Below are 6,152 nucleotides of genomic sequence, written 5' to 3'. Positions count from 1 at the left end.
CAGCTTATAAAATGCTGCCTGCAGTGCTTTGTCTCTGCAGTCCTGTTGAAATAAATACTTAAATGGAAAGGCTCTATTTTACTTATTATATTGACTTTGTCAGGAAAGTCTTTCACGATGACCCAGCAAAAACGAGGCACATTGTCTGTTAAAATCTCTGTCATCAGATCAGCAAGAGAAACCACAGCAAATATTTGAGCACGGGGTCAGCCCACTTCCTGCGTTTTACCCATAGTTGGAGGAGGTGGTGAAGACGCTGCCAATTTTTGCTGGTATAGTCCATTTCCCAGACTTCTGAATGAGCCTGTGCTGACTTGGATCTGCTTATCTTCTTCCACGGAATTGTTACGAGAGACTCTGTATCTGGCCTTTAAATAAGCGGAAAGGCGTTTTTGTTTTGCGAATGAAAACGTTTTGTGACAGAAATGCTGCGCATGACCATGGAGAGCCCTGACAAAGCCAGCTGGCTACTGGAAAGACAGAAAATCAACGACTGCACACGTCTGGCTGCTTGTTTCACAACTGCCAAGCTGTTAGGCAATAGTAATATGGTTATTGCATACTAATAGAATATAACATTAATTAAAGCTTATTCCAGCTAAAAGCCTAGTAAATGATCTAATTTCTGATTTCTAAAACCTTGCACGTACAAATAGCTAATGGATGTTTATGATATTTAGTTTGTTATTAAGATTTGAACTGCGATACAAATTTAAACAATCCAGTCAGTAATACACACTTAAAAAGCACTTTGGGTACAAAAGGAATCAGTACAATCTCCTGGGTAAATATTTTACATGTGGGATACATTCTACCCCTTCACTACTTTCTGCAACACCAGCCGTTTTTATGGACAAAATATATGCAACTTCTTTAGAAGAAAACACTTCCAAGACAGGGATTAAGAGAGCTTTTCTCCAAGTTTGGGAAAACACAGTCCACTTCGCTGACCGCACTGTAGACAGAGGTTGCTACGAGGTTGGTTATTAGTGAGTGTAGGATGGGGAACCCACAGCTCATAAACAGGAAACAGCCCACAACTCATTTTAAATTCCAATAAATATTTTGTGGTTTTACTGCCTTTGGGACAGCGTTAGAGTGTGAGCCAGGACAAGATGCATGAAATGTCTATTTGCCTCTCAGTAAAGCGAGCTGAGCTCAACAGCCAGGACGAAGCCTGGACAGCCTGGCATGCCTCCTCCTGGCAACAGCAAAGCCCTGATGTGGTGAATCCCTCAAAATTTGTATGTATTCCCAAGGCAAAAACCTGCAGCCATACCAAGATCTTACTTGTGAGACCTGTCCTGCAGTGCTTGTACAATGTCACCTCAGGGACCAGCAATACAAGTACACACGCAAACAGACCTCCTAAATCCAGCCTGAAAGTTCAATACGGAAACTCAAATACAAGTGTTCTGATTCTCCACAGCTTGCTTGACAAGCAAGAGGGGAAACAGTTTTAAGAGTTGATCACACCCCCAAAGAAAACAAATACATATTTGTAACTGCACATAACCTTGTTCTTTTTGTGTGTATTTCAAGGGGGGAAGAAAAAAGAAAGAAGAAAAGAGAAAAAAGACAAGAAACAGGAAAGAGGAAAAAGGAAAGAGGAAAGGGAAGAGAAGGAAAGGAGAGGGAAGAGAAGGAAAGGGAAGAGAAGAGAAGGAAAGGGAAGAGAAGAGAAGGAAAGGAGAGGGGGGGAGGGAGAGGAAAGGATGAAAGAAAAAGAAGAAAAAGAAAAGAAAAAAGAGAAAAGAAGAAAAGAAAAGAAAAGAAAAGAAAAGAAAAGAAAAGAAAAGAAAAGAAAAGAAAAGAAAAGAAAAGAAAAGAAAAGAAAGAAAAGAGAAAATAAAGAAGAAAAGAAAAGAAAAGAAAAGAAAAAGAAGAAAAGAAAATGAAAGAAAGGAAAGAGAAAAGAAAAAAGGAAAGAAAAGGAAAGAAAAGAAAAAAGAAAAGAAAAGAAAAGAAAAGAAAAGAGAAAAAGAAAAGAAAGAAGAAAAGAAAAGAAAAGAGAAAAAGAAGAAGAGAAAAGGAAAGAAAGGAAAGAAAAAAGAAAGAAAAGAAAAGAAAAGAAAAGAAAAGAAAAGAAAAGAAAAGAGAAAAGAGAAAAGAGGAAAAAAGAAAAGAAAAGAGAAAAGAAAAGAAAAAAGAAAAGAAAAGAAAAGAAAAGAAAAGAAAAGAAAAGAAAAGAAAAGGAAAAGAAGAGAGAAAAGAAAAGAAGAAAAGAAAAGAGAGAATAAAGAAGAAAAGGAAAGAAAGGAAAGAGAAAAGAAAAGGAAGGAAAGGAAAGGGAAAGGGAAAAGAAAAGAGGAAGGAAGGAAGGAAGGAAGGAAGGAAGGAAGGAAGGAAGGAAGGAAGGAAGGGCTCATCTGTTCAGATATCATCTTTTATGGAAATAGTCTCTTATACTTGTTATCAGCTGAGCTCTGTTACCCACAGGCTGTGAGGAAATGTGTAGGTGTTAAAAATGAAAATTAACTTTATAAATGAATTGATTCTTGTGACACTGGGTGTTGGCCCAGCTTGGGACAGACCTTGGAGCAGCACTACTGACTAAGAAGTTGGGCTGTGACCAGAAGCAGCTTAAAATAGCCTGAAAAAACCTTAACTTACTGTAAAAGTGAGGGGTTTTGCTAGCTTGTTTTCTGCTGTTAATATTGCCTTTTATTGGTTCATATTGAGGCATGATTTCTGGTGTTTTTTCAGTCTCTACCATTACTGTTGCTCCTGTATGGAGCGCTCTGCTGTCCAGGTCCCTGTGCTTAACCCAAATTTATAAGAAATGTACGGAATTAAATACGGTGCTCACCACAGCATGGGCCAAGCCTCCAGGGCAGTGCTCTCTTTCCCTCCCCGCTGGGCTCGTGTTTCCATTTTCTGAGCTGTCACAAACTGTTTCCATTGAGAAAAAATTAGTAGCAGCTGCACAGGTGTTTGTCCTTGCTACCTGTGCAATAACCTTTGAAATAGGTCGTGGTGGTTTCTTTTCTTGGCACCCACATTATTGACTACTCTAGCCAGTAATGAAGTGGTTTGGTCTTTTTTCTTTTTCTTTTTCCTTTTCTTTCCCCCTAAGGACAACATGAAAGTGAAAATGCAATTATATGATTAAAAAACAAAACAAAACTAAACTAAAAAAACAACAACAAAAAAACCCACAACCAAAAAACAAACCCCTAGTGATATTTCTTGTACAGTGATGACCACAATCATGAGGATTGTCGATAAATGTAATATCCATGAAGCAGCCAAAGAGCAGAAATTGGGGAGCGGGAGATGCGGAGGAGTTGACCCCCTTTTAAAACCTCTGTATTTACGTCTCTGGTTACCTTTCCCAGAATTAAGAGCTTCAGGGAGCCAAAGCCCGTTACAAAGCCTCGTTCAGGGGTTTGCCGGATTTTATTCAAGGATTTCGGGCTTTGCTCTGTAGACGTGACCCACGGTAACTTTGAGTGCGAGCGACCTTTCCTCAGCCGGCCGCACTCGGGCCCCTCTGCACCCCCTTCAGCGCGGGGACACGGCCCGGGAGGCGAACGCAGCCTTCGTTCCCCAGCAGCCAGGCCGGGCCGGGCCGGGCCGCCCCTCACGCCCGGCGGGGCCGCGGTCGCCGCTGACGGGCGGTCCGGTCTCGCCCCCTCTCCCGCCGCCCGTCCCGACCACCCTGCGCGCGCGGCGCCGGTTAGCCGCGGAGGCGCGCGGAGGGACGGCGGCGGCGAGAGGCGGGGTTGGAGGGTGGGGCTGTCTCTCCTCCTCCCAGCCAATCGTGCGCGGCTGTTGCGGGAGGTGTGTGCCATGACCTCACTTCCGGTACCTGTCACCCCGCCGCCCAGAGTCAGTCAGGCGCAGGACCGGGGTATTGCTGCCCTCCTCCTCCTCCTTCCTCCCCCCTGCCCCATTCGCACCGACCCCCGCCCGCCGGGTTGACAGCGCCCGCCGGCCGCTGCCCCTGCCCCAGCCTCAGCCTGACGGCGAGGGGGTGCTCGCACGCTGGCAGCGGCGCTTGGCAGGCGTTGGGTTGCCCCGCGGCACCGGCTCGCGGCCGGGGACGCGGCGGTGACTACCCGACCTGACTCGACCCTGCCCGGCCCGCTGCGGCTGCCCGCGGCCCGGCAGCCATGCACGGTACTGCCGCAGGGAGCACCCCTCCCGAGCCCCGCGCCGTGCAGCGGCTGCCCGTATCCCGGCGGGGGTTCCGGCGACCGAGGGGGACACGGGGAGGGGGCGGAGGCGGCAGGAGTCCGGCTGGGTGACGCCCCCGCCTCGCTGACACGGTGGCGGTTTCACTAACGAGCTGTCCTTACTCTTCTCCTCCCCCTCTTCTTTTTTTTTTTTTAATCTGGTTTAGTTGTTTCTATATCTGCCTCGTCGGCGCGTTTTGAAGCCCTCTGCGGAACTCCGGCGGTGGCAAAGGTGAGGAAAAGGAGTTAGCCGGCCCGGGGAGATGCTGTAGCTGCTCCTGCCGCTTCTTGCCAGCTGCCCGCCGGGCGGGGACCGGCTGCCCGGGGTCGGAGGGGCTAAAGGACAAGCGAGAGCCGGCCCTGGCTTTTGGAAGTAGGTGAAGAGCGACCTCTGAAACTTTGTGGGGAGGCTTCAAGGTGCTGGGGGACTGGGCAACAGATGAGAAGACAGTGTGCTGTCACAGAAGGTACTGGTTTGCAACTGTCATGTCTCTTAAATGCAGCACATTTGAATTGTCCTGAACGTGGTTTGAGAAATGAACTTGGGCACTAGGCGGAAAATACGTGCTTGGAGGTTACTTTTATTGGCTTGGCTTGGTCAGGCAGGCTGTGCTTGTACCAGCTGATTGGTCAGAGGAGAGTCCCATATTCTTGGAGTGAGGAGTGTGGGTCACTTGGAGCTCCCCCCCGTATTTGCTTTTGTGAGAAAAACATGTTCTTGATTGTCACTACGAGGCTATCCGCTTGCTTTCTGAATGGCAGTGAAAAAGAGAACATTCAAAAAGTAATAGGGAGTGCTAAAAGCTATTGCTTTGTATTCATATTAAGTTTAGCACAACCTCACTGATACAAGTTCCTAAGCTTTGATAGAAGGAGTACAGGACTCCTCAGACAAGATTATCTGGAGTAATGATGATTGGCAGTTTGGTGACATTGGATGTCTTAATAGAGTGCACAAATAAAGATGTTGCATAGGTTTTGTTGGGAAGGAAAGTTTTAATCAAACTGTACTTGTATTGTAGAACATGCACAGGCTTTCTTATCAGCATCTAACACTGGTTACTGGGTTGAAAATTGCATGATCTTTGCAGGTAGCAAAACTGATAAGCTTTAAAAATTGTTTCCTTTAGAAATTCGGAATCCCTGACTTAATAGTGAGGCTACCTGGTCTCATGCTGAAACTGATGGCAGTTGTGGTTCATGTGATGTGGTCACAAGTCTACTCAAAGCTAAACCCGTATCATAACCTTTGTTATTTGGCATGATCTAGCAAGCTGCTATTGGCTCTTAGTTACGTTCATTGGCAACTTTTTTGGATTTTAAGTAGTGCAATGTAGTGTTTCAGAAGGATGAGAATGTGTGCAGACCTTATCAGAGGTTCATAGAATGGTGTAGCCAGCACGCTCTCTTTCCTTCCCCATGTTTGGAAGGAACACTTGGCATAGTCCAAAAAAAAGTTCTTATCAATCTGCTGATGCCTTATGTTCACTCTCATCCTCTACAATAAGGTGGCATAGAAAGTTTTGGCTACCTAGTATAACCCCTACATCCTGAAAACGTTGCGTTTTTTCTACTTGCTTTTCAGTAGGTCTTTAATGTATTAGTTTTCTATTAATACCCTTCAATTCCCTATTTCTCTTAAAGAGCATTATGAATTTTAAACCATGGAGAAAGGGTTGCATTTTAGTTGTGATTTTGTATAATTATGCTTTCAATATTTTATGTGGTGAGTGTTATAAAAATATTAGAGAAGATAATGTGCTACAGGAGATGGATATGCAGCCTAGGATATTAATCTTGTTCTGGGAAATAGATCATAGTGCTCACTGTTGACCCAGAGTGGTCAGGGAAGACAATGTAATTTTTCTTAGTATGTTTTAGAAGCAGATTTACTTCAAAATTGCAAATAGCACTTCTTTTCTCTTTGTTTTAGCTTACCTGCTGAGATTTGAATTCTGAGTTCTGTTTCTCTTG

General features: G+C 45.0%; 1 protein-coding gene across 1 annotated transcript in view; it reads left to right on the top strand.

Annotated features, from left to right (window-relative positions):
* Window positions 1-3,831: 3,831 nt before the first annotated feature.
* The window catches only part of PPARA (peroxisome proliferator activated receptor alpha), a 37,725-nt gene continuing 35,404 nt past the window's right edge, over window positions 3,832-6,152 (top strand). The window contains exons 1-2 of the mRNA XM_080363837.1: window positions 3,832-3,853; window positions 4,346-4,551. The gene's annotated coding sequence lies outside the window, so the exon portion shown is untranslated. The remainder of the gene's footprint in view (window positions 3,854-4,345; window positions 4,552-6,152) is intronic.

Source organism: Nesoenas mayeri (genome assembly GCF_963082525.1).
Source record: "Nesoenas mayeri genome assembly, chromosome: 1".
NCBI classification, from domain to species: Eukaryota; Metazoa; Chordata; class Aves; order Columbiformes; family Columbidae; genus Nesoenas; species Nesoenas mayeri.
Note: the sequence above shows the minus strand (reverse complement) of the source record. Positions and strands in the feature narration are given on the sequence as shown.